Source organism: Macrobrachium nipponense, chromosome 2, assembly GCF_015104395.2.
Source record: "Macrobrachium nipponense isolate FS-2020 chromosome 2, ASM1510439v2, whole genome shotgun sequence".
Lineage (NCBI taxonomy): Eukaryota > Metazoa > Arthropoda > Malacostraca > Decapoda > Palaemonidae > Macrobrachium > Macrobrachium nipponense.
The window spans coordinates 93,290,248-93,307,435 of NC_087201.1; the positions used below are offsets into that span (position 1 = coordinate 93,290,248).

Consider the following 17,188-nt stretch of genomic DNA (forward strand, 5'->3'; position numbering starts at 1 on the left):
GACTATTGAGTCGGCTCGTTGCGTCCGCCCTCAGATCTTAAAACTGCTTAGGCTAGAGGGATGCAAATTGGTATGTTGTTCATCCACCCTCCAATCATCAAACATACCAAATTGCAGCCCTCTAGCCTCAATAGTTTTTATTATTACTCTATTATTATATTTAAGGTTATAGTTAGCCAAAGTCGTCCATCTGTCATCGATATAGGACAGACAACCACCAGGTTGTGGTTAAAGTTTCATGGGCCGCAACTCACATAGCATTATACCGAGGCCACCGAAAAATAGATCTCGGTGGCCTACGGGGACTAAACATTCAATAAAGGAGAATAGTGTGAATGTAGTCGAAAGACCTAGCGTGCGGATCAGCAGCTTGTTATTACACAGTTGACTGAGAGGTTGGAAACTACGGCGAAAATAAATCTCTACATATCTGATGCACAGTGACCTTAGAATAACCTGAATCGATGAGGATGTGGTCAGTGCGGTCTGAATGTTTTGGCCTAACAGTGGATCTGAGGCACTGTTGTCCAGTATCTTCATGAAAAACAATCGAACAAATAAAATGGTTGTGAATGGTGTTTATTGTAACTGATATTTGGGCATAATGAAGAGAGACTGTTGAGATTATTCAGACGTTTAAAAATTAAATAAGAGGATTAAGTTGAGGTTCGTTGTTAGCAAGAAAAATGATACAAGAATTAATGAAAGCTTTGAAAATAAAACGGTGATTGTAGAAAGTACTGTAAGACGAATGGAAGTGGTTGTCTTATGCAAGGATATACTAGAGTTGCACACTTTTAATCCCGAGAAACCACTGGTATATATAAGGAAACGGACGGAATAACTTTAGAATCCAGGCAGCACGAGAGTAAGGGCCTGGATGGAAATTTAGCATATGGCTGCAGACAAGGAATCCAGGCCATTACCACCTCGCTCCCGGGCACCCTTCAGAACTAACAGTAAATCATTTTTTCGTTTTTTCCTGGAAATACATAAATATTATTTGATTTTGTATGAAGAATGGAAATGACAATACATACAAGAATGCAAGTTATCCCCGGTTTAAGAGGACTTTCTCTTGTCGAATTCGAGGTTCACTTCCAGCATGTAGAAGCTTCTCTCGGATCCTGGTGACCACTTCATTAGGAATGACTCGTGAGAGAAATTTTAGAAATTGAAAATGAATTGGCAATTTTTCGGGTAACAGGAGATAAATCATTGCTTGTAAGAAATTGCATAGTACAGCGGTCTCCTTATTAACAGTTTATGTGTACATAGTCTGTTTCTCTTTAGGTGTCTCTGTAGGCATAGTCTACACCCGTCTATTTAATTCCACATAGAAATTGCTGATAAAGCCAGGTGCCATTCAAACTGTCGACCTCCCCTTTGGTAGTTGAAGGACAACCACGCAATCCTTTCAAGAATTCTTTCAGTAACATACTAATCCAATCACCCACTCCTATTGAGAGTAGGTACTGTCCTAATAACTTTGAGTTTATGACTAATGCAGTACACGCATGCACGTCCTTTATAGTCTATCAGGAGAAGATTAAACTTGTTCGATCTTCTCAGTTTAATCCCTGGTGGGGGTCGCTGATTTTCATTATCCTCCTGTAAATGCTTTTGTCTCGAACGACACATTTCCTAACTGACGGTCTAGGTATATGTGACCCTTCAAATTTATCTGTCTCGGAATCGACATCGAATGGTCTCCCTAACTTTAATTTCACTTCGAATCATTTCTCTTCATGAGTGACATACACACATATTTTAAGTGACAAATAACATACAAGTCAACTCCTTCCAACGCGGCCCCTGGTAGGGATTACACTGAGAAGAGGATCGATTCATTGTGATCGCTCTTTGAGGCGCCTCTAAAAGGGATTTTGACGAATGAAAAATCTATTTCTGGGCAAGGACCAGTGTTGCCTAGTGAAATGCTTCCTTTAGTGTTCATTTCTAAGGTAAAATATTGCTATAATTACCAGAGAAAAACTAAAATAGTAATGCCAGAGAAAACTGGCTCGCTCACCTTTAATAAAGGTGTCGGTATGGTATCTGGGGCGAGTGGAAACCACTACCAGAGGTCCCTTGCCATTTAGACTCTCCCTTCCTCAATATCCCTCGTCTACAGAGGAGCCGATCCAAGGCCCCACTACCCGCTACTACTACAACTAGCGCCTGTTTTCATTCCTGTAGATAGTACCCAAGCTGGGCCAAATAGGGGTGGGATTTCACTGGGGGACACAGGTCCTTGCCCAGAAATAGATTTTTCCTTCGTCAAAATCCCTTTTCTTTGCTCAGCCTGTGTCACTCCGTGAAATAGTGCCAGAGAATTGGCTCCACCAGCTTGGAAAAGTGTAGATAATCAATAATTACAGGTAAATTAAAACTCGATTAGAGTTAAATACTATAATGTAGGTAATTAATTATTACAATAAACAACAAAATACAAGTAATTGAGAGTTTCAATGATCCTTAAAACTAACTTATCTACACAGAGGGGTTAAACAACCCACAATGGTTCAAATAACACACACCAGTAATAAATTATCACAAGGGAAAATAGACCCAAATACAACTATATACAGTACAAATCATCAATATATACAGAAAGTGCTATCCAAGGTAAAGTATGAACCCGGTAACGACCGAACTATGGCAAGAATGCTAGCGAGGCAGGTAGGAGAGAGAGATGTAAGAATGACATAGGCTATATAACTACTTATTACTAATTATGCAGTGCCAGGGAAAACTGTGTTTCCGGCTGCCACAGCTGGAAATTTAAGGGCCTCTAAAGACTTCAAGTAGTGGCGCTTAAATACTGTCGGAGATTTCCAGCCTGTGTACTTCTTAAGATCGTCAAAATTCATATGTTGAAAATAATTACTGGAGGTGGCTACTGCCCTAACATCATGTGCCCTTGGAAAAGATTCTGGGTTAGCTTGTTTTATGAAATAAAAAATTTTTTGTCTAATCCCTTTTAGAGAAATAGTGCCGCCTTTTTCCCTAATGAACAAGGGGCCTGAAGATATCAGGGGCACAGCCCATCTATCTTGTGGGTCCTCATTTTTAGCTAGAAATTGACGATCTGGTGAGAGAAGTAGTTCTCCTGTAGGGAGAAATTCAATATGATCTGATTCCCTAGATAGGGCCGACAGTTCAGAAATTCTGGCGCCTGAGGCTAAACTTATTAGGAATAACATTTTCCTTAAGAGGGTTATATAATTACATGAGTCATCAATAGTGTCAAAAGCCAACTTAAGGACATCGTTTAAAAACCATGAGACCGTCCTGGGTCTCTCAGTTGGTCTAAGTCTTGCACAAGCTCTTGGAATGGATGAAAAGTACGAATCTGTTAGATCTATATTGAAACCAAATTGGAAGATCTTCTTAAGTGCTGATTTGGTAGTAGTAATTGTACTAGCTGCTAAACCTTTTTCGAACAAGGTTCTGAAAAAGGTTACGGCCAGATTCGTGGACATGGTTTGTGCATTTGAGTCCTTTAAAAATATAGCTAGTTTCTTAACTGCGGAGTCATATTGACGCAAGGTCGATTCCCGTTTGTCAGATTCTAAGAACAGGATGTTCTGAGGATCGATGTTGGCATCTTTCTGAGCTGCAAACTTCATGAAGTCCATAAAGTTAGTGCTTTCTGAATTCCTGAGGAAGCGGACACAGTCCACGTTTGAACCAACTGTGTCAGTTTGGGATTGGGAATCCGTTGAGGCCGGAGTCCTAATTCCAATAGTAGAGGAAACCAATTGCTCTTGGGCCAATTGGGGGCTACTAGTGCAATGTGACCCTTGAACGTCCTGAGCTTGTTCATGACTTTCAGGAGTAGATTCACTGGAGGAAAGAGGTAAATTCTCTTCCATACATTCCAATCTATAGCCATAGCATCCGTGGCATAAGCCAGAGGGTCCAGGTTGGGAGCCACATAACAAGGAATTCTGTGGTTCAACTCTGTGGCAAAGAAATCCTCCTGAAGTCCTGGTACCTGTTAACAGATCCATCTGAATGACTCCTTGTCCAATGTCCACTCCGATTCTAGCGGGACGGATCGTGATAGGGCGTCCGCCACCACGTTCTTGACTCCTGCTAGGTGAGTGGCTGACAGGTGCCATTTGTTCTTGTCTGCTAAGGCAAATATGGCTATCATGACATGGTTCACATGGCTCGATTTAGAGCCACCCCTGTTTATGCAGTGGACTACTACCGTACTGTCCAATACCAACTTGATATGAGACTTCTTGGCTGCTTGTAGCCTTTTCAGGGTAAGAAACACTGCCATAGCTTCCAGTACATTGATATGTAGCTGGCGGAATGTTAGAGGACCAGGTTCCCTGTACCTTTTTGTACTGTGAGTAACCGCCCCAGCCGCTTAGTGAGGCGTCTGTGTGGTCTACTAGGGCCGGCGGAGGAAATTGCAAGGGTATTGTCTTTGACAGGTTCTTGATTTCCGTCCAAGGGCGGAGCCTCTTGCGTAATATCGCCGGAATGGGAGCCATCTTGTCCCGGGATCTTCGGTTTGCTTTCGAGCGCCAAACCCAGTTTATATCCTTTAGTTTGGCTTTCAATAGAACGTCCGTTACTGATGCAAATTGAAGTGAACCTAGGATTCTTTCCTGGTTCCTCCAGGACGTCTGTTTGTTTTTGAGAAATTGCCTTGTGGCCTTGGCTATTTCTCTTCTCTTTAACGGCGGAATTGATAGAGTATGAGAGTTTAAGTCCCATTGGATTCCTAGCCACTGGAAACGTGACTCCGGCGTCAGCCAGGACTTGGTTCTGTTTATCTGGAACTCTAAATGTTCCAGAAACTGAATTACCTTGACCGTCGCCTTGTGACATTCTTCGATACTTGTGGCCCATACGAGCCAATCGTCCAGATAGGCTACTAACATTATTCCCCGAGTTCTTAACTCCTGTACTACTGTTTCCGCCAACTTGGTGAATATTCTGGGCGCTATGTTGAGCCCGAATGGCATTACTCTGAAGGAGTAAGCCTTCTTTCCTAGTTTGAAGCCTAGGAATGGGCGGAAGTGTCTTGCTATTGGGACATGATAGTAGGCATCTGTAAGATCTATAGAGGTGGTGACGGCCCCACGGGGAAGTAAGGTCCGCACCTGTGAAACGGTCAGCATTCGAAACTTGTCGCAATGAATGAATGAGTTCAGATGGGACAAGTCTAGAATTATTCTTAATTTGTTTGAGTCTTTCTTTGGCACGCTGAATAAGCGCCCTTGAAACTTTAAGTTTCTGACTCTTGATACTACCCTCTTTTGAAGAAGTTCTTGGGTATACTCTACCAACTCCGCTGTTGGTTTTTGGTAAAAGGTGTTGGATGGAGGAGGACCTTGAAGCCAACTCCACCCCAGACCTTTGGTCACAATGCTCTGTGCCCAATTGCTGAACCCCCACCGATGTCGGTAGAGGTACCTGGGGATTCTCACTGATTTGCTGATGGACGGCTACCTCGTGCTCCCCCGAAGCCTTTGCCCCAGTTGGTGGCTCTTCCGGCGGCCCGGTGACAGGAGGGACCCCTAGCTCTGCTGCCTCTAGCAAACCTATTGAATGCTTGAAAGGACTTAGATTCATAGGTCGCATTAAAGGCCGGAGAAACTGCAAAGGAGGTCGAAGCCTGCGATTGTGCCGGTTGGGTTAAAAGCACAAACTGCTGTTGCGGCTGTGCTTTGGATGTCGACGGTTGAGGTACTTGGGGTACCGGAACCGCCTGCATCAAAGTCTGTTGGGGAGCCTGGAAGGGCTGGAACTTCCTAGGTCCCTTCTTTGATTTGGGATTCGATCCAGTGGACTCGGGTTTGCGTTTGGACACGAGTCCCCAACGAATCTTCAGGCTCTGGTTTACCTTAAACGCTTCGCACAGAACCTCATTCACAGCAGTGGCGGGGAAGAGGTCCGTGCCCCATATGGATGAGGCAATCAGTTTGTTCGGTTCATGGTGGATAGTGGCTTCCGCCAGAACATGCTTCCGACAGTTACGCCGAGCTACCATGAAATCATACAAGTCACATTGCATTGTATGCAGTAGTGACTTGGCCATGATTTTAAATAGCCTCTCTTGTCCGTAGATAAGAGACGCCATCACTGTCATCGTCAGCGAACTGAGGGACCTGCTGAGCCTCATCCTAGCATCGTATTCAGCTTGAATTAGGGCTTCTGATAGTCTAGGCAACCTCTCGCTGAACAGTGTTTTACCGCAGTCCGGCTTGAGTTTGCCCACTGAAAAGGTGGCAGGAGCATCCGAATAGAACTCAGCTGATCCGGAGAGCAGAAGGGAAGTCGGATCCGTCTCCCGGAGCTGAGGCATAGGCTCGTCTTTCAGGACTGCCTGGGCTGTTGCCTCTCTCACTTTTGAGATGAATGGCAACGGAGTGTCCTCATTTACAGTGAAAATTGTAAACGGGCTCTTGAATGCAGTAACTTTTGTGTTTATGCATTCCCATTCATCAAGGTTCCGGCGCCAAGCTTATTGAGCTTGGTCCCAGGGGAGGATTACTGTTTCCTTCAGGACTTTATCCTCCCTGCTCAAGGCGGCATCCGTTAAACGGACATAGCCAAAGAAAGGGGGCTGGAGTCCCTCAGGAGAGAACTCGAAGTCCTCTAGCCTTCGAGTTCCACAACCCTTAATAGTCAGCATACCCTCTGCGAACGGAGCGTGTGCTGCTACCCTCCATGGGTTGTTCGGTTTAAATGGAGGGAGATTGGACGAGTCCGGGCATCAGCAATGCATGAGTTGCCTGGCCGGACTGTGCTTGTCCTGCTGCCGTACTACCTCAGAGACCAAACATCATGTTCTCCTGGGCTACTATCCTCTCCGACAAGGATTGGATAGTTTGTCCCGATGCTTCCAGTGTAGTTGACAGCTGGGTCAACATTTCTTGGAACTTGGTCTGGACCAAGTCCCCAACCATGTTGCCCATCTGCTGCATGATGCTATCCGAGAAAGCATCAGGGTCAAAGGAGGAAGGCTGAGCCTTCTCCTTGGGAACCTTGGTCCTCGACCCCTTTGGTGGGAGAGTGACCTTTGGCTTGACTGCCCCGGGGTTATGAGCCGGCGGCGTAGTGACAAGCTTGGTTCCTGACCTCTTCGGCAGGGACTTTTGCTTAGACTTAAAGTCTGTTTTGCTTTTAACTTTAGGGATCGCCGATGAAGACTTCGGTCTGACTGACTGAGGTCTATCTGCGAACCCCTGGAAGGAAGTAGAAGTGGAAGGAGAAGAAGCCAAAGATAGACTCAAGGAAAACCCTTGAGCCCCTACTAGACCTACCTCGCTACCATTCTTACCGTTGCCCATGTCGTCTATAGCCATGGGCTCGCGGTCCCCCATACGACTTCCTCTGCGATGCCTTCCTCCAAAAGGGATGCGACTGCTTCCTGAATCCTGGCGATCAGAGGAGCGGCCACTTCAGGATCCACAACGGATCCCTTCTTCACCCCTGGAAAGATAAGGGTGGCCATGTCCTGGGACAGGATGTAGGGTTGACCCTTGGCGGAGTTGCATCCAAACCCGCCAACCCATGCCTTCAGGGTGGATAAGGCAGGTTCCCGGACTGCTTGCGCTCCCTGTAAGCAGGGTTATTATTAATACTTAACACTAGAAATAGACTTAACCTAGCATCAAAGTGTACATTACAGTATATTGATTCTCAATGTATCATTATGAAGAGGCCGGAGTGTTACATACCTCGGAGGTGGCTTCATTAACCAAAGGGTAGCAGATAACACAGTTCTCATGGTGCCAGACTATGTAATCCTCCATGCGAACTGCACAGCCAGCATGTGTCCGGCAGACCACGTGCCCACAGGGTTCCTGGAGAACGGCGTTGCACCCCTCCTCCAGACAACAGGTAACCTGTAAGTCAAATGATACATGAGTATCATCAACAACCTTCTGGAGTAGGTCCGTGGTTGTGTGCGGTATACTAATGTTGGCGGAGTAACTCCGGCATCAGCATATATCATGCACGATAACATATCACCCTGTTACTACTAGCTCCGGGGCCCCGTGTATACTTATAAGAACATCCTAGGCAGATAATGGGGACTAAGTGACTCCACTGCAGCTCCGGCGACGCCGGAGATATAAAATCTGACCGATTAAATAGATTCAAGCTGTCCTCCACGTGCCGGAGTGAGCGATAACCCAAGTCAGACACAGGTTGAAGAGCGAGCCATCACTCCACCGAAGTGGGTGAGCGAGGGGGGGAGGGGGGGAACTGAGAGGGGTCGGTAGCAGGGTGGCTCGTATGCGATCGACTGGGGATACTCTCAGCCGGGTGAACAGTCACACGGTGTGAGAGGCCAGTCGATCCAAGAAGGCCTATAGGCCAACTTGGTGCCGGCTACAAGAAGTAACACATAACATAAATATCCTGTCCTAACACCAGGGAAAGGAGCAAAATAAAAATGGAGCGAGAGAGAAAGAAAAGGTCCTTGAGAAACTAGGTTAAGCGAAATCCAATGAAGGAAATGCTAGCCTAGAAACTCAGAGCGGCTTAGCCTAGATGCCGTAACGAATGATCAAGGGGCAAACGGCCAGGGTGGCTCAAGGATGGAAAGGCTACGAAGGAACTAGGGTCCTTTCGTAAAGGTAATCAAGTCAAGAGATCCTATCTTACTGATAAACAAGGGTTGATATGACAACCTCCATGCAAGAAAGGAAAGCGAGCGCCACGACCTAAAAAACTAAACACGTCAATGGCAAATGCATCTTAAAATAAATTATATAGGGTACTGCTCAAGTGCAATCGAGACCAATTAGTATGGGAGACCAATTGGTGCAAGAAAGCAGGGAATCATCACGCGGCTGGTGAGCCAAGAAGAGGCGGCGCGGGAACGGCAACGCACATGTTACCGCTCACACATATAACCTAAGATAACTTGGCTTAACATGCCAAAAACCGTCTCAAAATGATCTCAAACATTAAACGCAGTACTTAACTTGTATGCAGAAGCTTGACGATCCATGTTGATAAACAGAGTGGATAAATCCAGACGAAAAAACACAGCACAAGGAAAAAACGCGTGGGGTGTGAACGATGCTATCGAAAGGAATGAAAACAACGGCGCTAGTTGTAGTAGTAGCGGGTAGCAGGGCCTTGGATCGGCTCCTCTGTAGACGAGGGATATTGAGGGAGGGAGAGTCTAAATGGCAAGGGACCTCTGTTAGTGGTTTCCACTCGCCCCAGATACCATACCAACACCTTTATTAAAGGTGAGCGAGCCAGTTTTCTCTGGCATTACTATTTTAGTTTTTCTCTGGTAATTATAGCAATATTTTACCTTAGAAATGAACACTAAAGGAAGCATTTCACGGAGCAACACAGACTGAGCCCAGAAAATCCGTACACATCCCCTTAACAATTTGGGACAGCAGTAGACCAAAGGATGTAGGGACTTCATGCCTATGCGTGTGTCCGTTCCTACTTGAACATTAACTTTCCAGCCTGGCTTACCACTCCGCTATTATCTATTTCCACCAATGATTACCTATCCTAGATTTTTACTAATAAGAATTTTGTATAAATAACCTATTTTCGTCTCCTTTGTATTCATTCTCCACTGATGCGGGGACTTCGAAATTTCAGAAACTTTCGGACCTGCAGACTGCTGTGAAATAATGATGAAAAACTTTCAGTGATTTGTCATTTCTCTTTCCAGGTACTTGATGCAGACAGGAAATCTTTTCGCCTACTTAAAAGATTTAAGAGAATTATCTATCTATCTATCTATCTATCTATCTATCTATATATATATATAGTATATATAGATATATATATATATCTATATATAATATCTATATCTATATCTAGTCTATATCTATATATATATATATATATATATATATATATATATATCTATACATATATATCTATATATATCTATATATATATATATATATATATATATCTATATGCTATATATCTTCTATAGATCTATATATATTATCTATATATCTATATATATATCTATATATCTATATATATTATCTCTATATTATCTATATATATATATATCTATCTATCTATACTATCTATCTATATATATATATATATATATATATCTATATATATATCTATCTATCTATATATATATATCTATATATCTATATATATATATCTATATAGTATCTATATATATATATATATATATATATATATCCTATCTATCTATATATATATAATAATATATAATATAATATATATTATATATATATCTCTATCTATATTATAATATAATTATATATATATATATATATATATTTTATTATATATTATATATTATTATATAATATATAGTATATATATAATATTAATAATTCTATATATATCTATATATTCTATATATATTTATAGATAGATATATCTATATATATATATATATCTATATATAGAGATAGATTGATAAAATATATATATATATATATATATATAATATATATATATGATATAGATATATATATATAATATATATATCTATGATATATATATATATATATATTAATAAATAAAACCATGAATTATTCAGCATTTTTGTCTCGCACCACGCCCTGTTTTCATCAGCATGTTCTTTAGCACACAACTCTTTCACTTGCAGATCTCGACTGTCTTGGCCGTGATGGCAGCGGCATTTCTGATAGCCAGCCGTCACGGGCACACCAACGCCTCCCCACTGGCTCTCCCAGACCCGGAACCAGGCTCTCTGTTCCGGGGGTTCGACGGACCGCTGGCGGATGGCCGGAGGAACACCTACCGACATCTTGGCTATGGAGCTGACGATGATGCTCTTGACCCTCGTGATTTTAACTCTGAGAAGCATGTCTGGTAAATGGTACCAATGATCATCCCGTCAATAAATTATTCCCTAGCTTATATTCACTGACATCTACCATTTGTAAATGAACACATACAGAAAATACACACTTCCCATTATTGGCCAGGCGTGCGAGAGCCATGAATACTGTCCCAGTGGTGTGTTTAAAGCAATCGATAGTCATAATAAAGCACCCATTCACATATTTATCACCAGTTTTTCAACCAAATTCATGGCAAGCTAAAATATTCTATCTATCAATAAATGTCATATAATGAACGGTTTTGGATTAAATAACCTATTATATTGTGTATACAGTTTCGTGTGTGTGTGTGCTTTTGCATACACTCTCATTATATTTATATTTATATATATATATATATATATATATATATATATATATAATATATATACTATATATATAATTGTCTCAATATTTTCATTTTCTCCTGGTGCTAATGGACATGCATCTTCTACAGTGTACCGACAAATCTTTCTTTGGAAGCTTGAATCTCAAGTGCAAGGTCCTAAAAACTTGATGAACTCGATGTGTATATAAATCCCTCAGATTTCAGACCAACTGCCATTTGTAAGGGAACTGACCAATCCAACGACCCTTTTGAAACTTTCAAGGCACTTCACTTGTAACATCAAGAATACCAGCACCTGGTTTAGCAGACTCGGTGACGTTTACCACGTAAATTTCCCTACCTTTTGGTGTGTTGGAACTTTCAAGGGTTAGGGCTCGATAATTCATGATTCTTTAGGCTCTGATAGTTTTCTTATTTTCCACAAAGTAAGAATATTCAATTAGCCACTTAAGTTATAGAATGTTATCAGTTACTAACAAAACAGAATCCACTCACCGACATCGCATCCCAGATCGCTTAGTGTCCCCCCCCCATCTCTTAACACCACCTGTCGAGTCACAGTATAGTGTTAACCTCCTGGGTTTCCTTTTCTGATCTTGTTTTATCATGTTTTTTTACTTTTCTCTATCCAAGGCTCATCTTGCAGGCCGTAGAATGCGTGTGTGCTGATCACTTCATCTCTAGTGTTTGAGTATCTTATGATTTGCTCAAAATCACAACTACTTACATTAAATTGTATTTTTCATAACTATAAAAACCTGAGGTCCTTAACACTAGGAATTGCTTGTGGCGAAGCTGGAACGCGGCCATTAAAACTCATGAACAAGGTGGTTAGGCAATAACTACCGTCTGGTAGGCCGGGGAGACCTGAATGCCTTGATGTAAACATTCCACTTTGCTTTTCGGCCCAGTTTCACATTAAGGGGTGGCATGAGGTGGTCCTTAGTGTAAAGGACCTCAGGTTGTATAGATAGGAAAAATACAATTTACTTTCAAAAATTGTGATTTGTTTCTACACAATATATAAACCCTCGGTCCTTTACAATATGAATACTCAATTATTGGAGGGAGGAATCTGAGTGAGTCTCTTGGCTGACTTGAGTTCAGCACACTTGGGGTACTCCTCCTCGTCGAAAGAATGAGTACCCTGCCTCTGCCAAACTGATCAGAGATGAGATCAAGAGTCGGACATCTGGGCATTTTCAAAATCAGTGAGGAATCGTAACTCATACGAAAAGGCTGGTTAGAACATTATGAGTCGGAGGTTGCTTTATTGCAAAAGTCTCCTTCCTCCCCTTGCTAGAGGAAGGAGCAGGATTACTTCTATGAAAAATATAAAGGAAGCTCGATGTGTAGACTTACCACCACATCAGGCGCCAGTCCAGCAAGTGTAGGTTCAAGTCCTATTCTCAACCCGAAGTAACTCTAATCCTTCTCACCTCTAGAAACTGCACACCTTAGGCGTGATGCAACTTGTCCTCTTAAAGGTTAGAAAGACCAAACGTGGTCCTGATGAGAACACAGCTATCTTCCGCTTTGACATATTCTTCAAAATATGAGGTGAGGACAAGCCACTGCTACCGTCCCCTCTCAGGAAGTGTGCAGGTGACGTCGTCACCAACTGCAGAGCAGCGTTGCCGATAGCTCTGCATACTAAAATCGGCATCTTATAGAAAAACGGAATTCATTTTATGGCCCAGGGGTACTTTAAGAAAATAAACCAATCTTATGCAACACCTCATCGATTTATATTCATCATCATTCAACAAAATATATATTAGCTATGTATATACACAATTACAACCAAAACAACAATGATATATACATATTAAGTTTTATAGATAAACTTTAAAATATAGAAATTACACACAAAATATAGGTAGATACGTAACCTACTCAGTTTTATAAATCAACTTTATAGAACATATAGGCTATATAAATAAAACAAAACAAAATTTATTATTTTTCTTCATATATCAGGTTATAAATATGTTTGAGAATATATTTTACTAATTCCAGATTTTATATCCGTTCTAGCTAATTTTTTAAAGCCCCCCCCTTTAAAGCCCCCCCATCCCACCCCATAATGAAGCCTAGCTCCTGGATTCACCAGTGATGGAATAGTAATTACGCCACTCGTAACTACATGGTTCATGTCAGTTATAATGTAATCACATGTCTTACTCATCAAATTACAATTCTATGAATGGAAACAATATCAAATATCTTACAATTACTTTACAACCATGTAACTCATTAAATTCAATAACATTATAACAAAAGTTACAGCTATTTCAAACTTGCTAGTTTTATCTACAGTTTGATTTTTTTATTGTAGTTTGAATTACATTCTAATACATAATACTAAGATATGATATCATGGGTAATTATCTGCTAACACTATTCGGTTTCGTGTTTTACAATTATAAAGGGTTCCTTACCGTCACTGAAGGGTTGAACGTTTTTAACGCTTATTAAGTGGAATCTCTTAAAGAATCATTTACACATATATTATGTAATAATAATGTAGTAATAATCATTTTCTACCCAAGCTTACATAAAAAGACGTTAACTAATTTCAAAAAAAAAGTATTTAAATTTATTTGAGACGATAAATCAATCCCCTCGAAGAATGCCGATTTTTTCTCGGCATGAACAAGGAGGCCGATTTCTTCTCGGCATTGAAGGTCTGGTTCTCCGCCTGTAGAGTTTTTTCTCGGCAAATCGGGGGAAAATTCGGCATTTCGGCAACGCTGCTGCAGAGAACCTCCTTACGATCTCGTAAGACCAGGAGAAATGTCATAAAATGACACATTTAAATTTCATTTCCATTAAAATAAAAAGTGTTAATTTCTTTATCATTAATTTTACTTTAGATTTTGTGATTTACTAATTAATGATTACTAATTATTTTTAATTAGGTATAAATGATATTTTTTCGCCGTATTTTGCAAATGCAACAAGAGTTTCCCTCCACTTTTTTTTCCGCCTTAATGTTAGATGGATGGATGGATGTATGAGTTTTAGGGCATGAGCCCAGGCACTGGGGCCAAAGAAGCCATTCAGCGCCGTAATGGAAAGTAAAAATTACATTATAAATGAGTTAATAAGTGTATGGAGAAAATGGTTCATAAATAAATTACCATATGACAAATGAATGAATTAATGAAGAAAATGCTTAATAAATAAATATACATATCTATGATGTGATAGATAAAAAAAATAATTCAATGTTATTAAAAATGGTTATAGACTTTAAAAAGAGATGAGAGCAGAAATATCTGCTTCATCTCCCAAAATATCTCTCTCTCTCTCTCTGGTTAAAATATCTGGGGCAAGCAACCAGAATGTGCTCCACTGTTAGCATCTCGCCACCACAAGTACACTCTGGGAGGCTGCCCCCTTCTAAAATAAACTGATGGGTCAAATAAGTGTGCCCAATCCTCAGTCTGCTTAAAACTATTTCTGTTCATCTATCAGACTGGAAAGACGAAGGCCACGGCAATATATTATTTCTAATATTTCTATACTTTCTATTACTGGTAAGATGAGGAGACGTCATTCTTTCTTGCCATTTGCTTAAAATATAAGACCTAAAAGGACCTTTTAGATCTGTATGAGGCACTTTACTAAAGGCTGTTTCTGATGAGACACTAGCAGCTTTCGCTTACCTATCTGCCATCTCATTTCCGCAAATCCCCACATGTAAACAGACCCAACAAAAAGACAGAGATTTACACAAATAATAGAAATGGAAGAGCGATTCCTGAACTTTTTGAACTAACAGATGCAAGCTATTGAATTTTTTAACAGCTTCTAAAGTGCTTTTGGAATCTGAGTAAATGACAAAACTATATCCAGGGCAGAGACTATGGCTGTTAATTCTGCTGTGAATATAGATGCAAAGTCAGGCAGTTTAGCTGTATATGCTGTGTCACCAAGGATAACTGCACAGCCAACACCATTATCTGACTTTGATCCATCTGTATATATTTTGTCCCATTAGTATGGGACAAAATATATACAGGACGGTCTTTTTTGTTACATGCTTTTTTGCACATGGATGCTTCTAGAATAAGCCATGGAGGATACACAGGATATTTTACTTCCATGACTTTCAGGGAATTAAGATGATTACCCATAACATCTTCACTTAGTCTAACTTGGAATGGTCTAGAGGCCCTTATACCAGAAAAGACCCATGAGTCTGCTTCCCTCAGCACCTGGAAGGAGGGATTATTGGGAGCACTTTTAATTCTAGCCATGTACCTTAATCCTAGCGCCTTAATGTTGGTGTAATGTCCTGCTGTCTGGGTTTCTGTGCTCACATGACAATTTAGGGGACGTTCGTGGGTCCCAATAGTGGCGAGCACTGCCATTCTGTATTAGTTATGTAATTAAGTGTATTTATATATTCCTGAAGACGTCGAACCAGCTAAGTATCTTATATAAGTTAATGTGCATGTTTGGCCAAATGTGTATAGGGGTCATATAAGAATGCTAGGTTAGTTTTCGTCTCTGCGTTTGGCAACCAGCAGTGAGATTTAAAGTAAACACAAGTTTATTTCTGGTTTGTAATTTGATTAATGCCTAAAATTCCTACTGTTGTTGCCTTCTTAAAGAAAATTATGTGCTGTGGACCATTTTGTGCAATCGGAGGACATGAGTTCATCACAGTAATCATTTTTACTGGTCCTTCGAACTGGATCCGCGATCATCATAGCCTAACCTTTCCTGGTTCTTGGTTCTCGTTTGCATAAACCAGTCGGCGGTTATTATCGTTACGGCAGAGCCCAACCTTGTTTACATTCATATAGGCTAGGCTATGATTTCGTTATTATTTGGATTCAGTCATAACTTGTGTTTACCTAGCATAACCTTTCAGTAACTTGGAAGTTAGCCCAATTTTACTCTTTAGTATTTTCGTCTCCAATTTTCAGACCTACCTAATAATTTGATATATAGCCTGCTCATTATATTTACGCAAATTGCGAAGAAATTTGTTACATTATTACTGTAAGGCATATTTATTTGTTTTCTGGGTTGTATTTGGAAGACAAAATTTTGAGAATTTGGGTATTAGGTATCAACCAATTTGGAATTTATGCTAACATTTATTTCCAAGTTAGTGTATTTGTGTATTACAGTTTATTTAGGGTGGCCTAGTGAGTTTGAGCCTAACCATATTTGAACTTTGTTGTCAGCTGCACATTTATTTGTGGAATTTGCCTAGGCTAGCCTAAGGTTTTTGGCTATATGTAACAGCCTTTGTATTTGGCTTTTAGCCCATTTTGACTGTATAGTCAGTTCTTTTGCTGTTGGCTTTGCTAGCCTAAGGTTTTTGGCTATATGTAACAGCCTTTGTATTTGGCTTTTAGCCCATTTTGACTGTATAGTCAGTTCTTTTGCTGTTGGCTTTGCTAGCCTATGGTTTTTGGCTATTTGTAACAGCCTTTGTATTTGGCTTTTAGCCCATTTTGTTGAAACTGTATGGCGTTCAGTTCTTTTCTTGATGCTGGTTGGCTTTGCTAGCCTAAGGTTTTGGCTATTTGTAAACAGCCTTTGTATTTGGCTTTTAGCCCACATTTTGACTGTATAGTCAGTTCTTTTGCTTTTGTGCTTGGCTTTGCCTAGGCCTAAAGGTTTTGGCTATTTGGTAACAGCCATTTGTAGTTTGGCTTTTTAGCCCATTTTTGACTGTATAGTCAGTTTCTTTTGCTGGTTGGCTTTGCTAGCCTAAGGTTTTTTGGCTATTTGGTAACAGCCCTTTGTATTTGGCTTTTAGCCCATTTTATCATTTTGGGGGGGGACCCTGTTTTTTTTAAAATATAGTCAGTTCTTTTGCTGTTGGACTTTGCTAGCTTAACGGTTTTTTTGGCTGTTTGTAACAGCCTTTGTATTTGGCTTTTTGTTAGCCCATTTTCGACTGTATAGTCAGTTTCTTTTGCATGTTGGCTTTGCTAGCCTAACGGTTTTTTGG

General features: G+C 40.6%; 1 protein-coding gene and 1 long non-coding RNA gene across 2 annotated transcripts in view; one reads left to right on the forward strand and one right to left on the reverse strand.

The window, feature by feature from the left end:
* The window catches only part of LOC135221485 (uncharacterized), a 13,553-nt gene extending 2,437 nt beyond the window's left edge, over positions 1-11,116 (forward strand). The window contains exon 2 of the long non-coding RNA XR_010315978.1: positions 10,622-11,116. This is a non-coding gene — a long non-coding RNA (uncharacterized LOC135221485). The remainder of the gene's footprint in view (positions 1-10,621) is intronic.
* Positions 1-17,188, reverse strand: part of LOC135220795 (alpha-L-fucosidase-like) — a 185,827-nt gene that overhangs the window by 91,795 nt on the left and 76,844 nt on the right. The gene's annotated exons all lie outside the window — the stretch shown is intronic.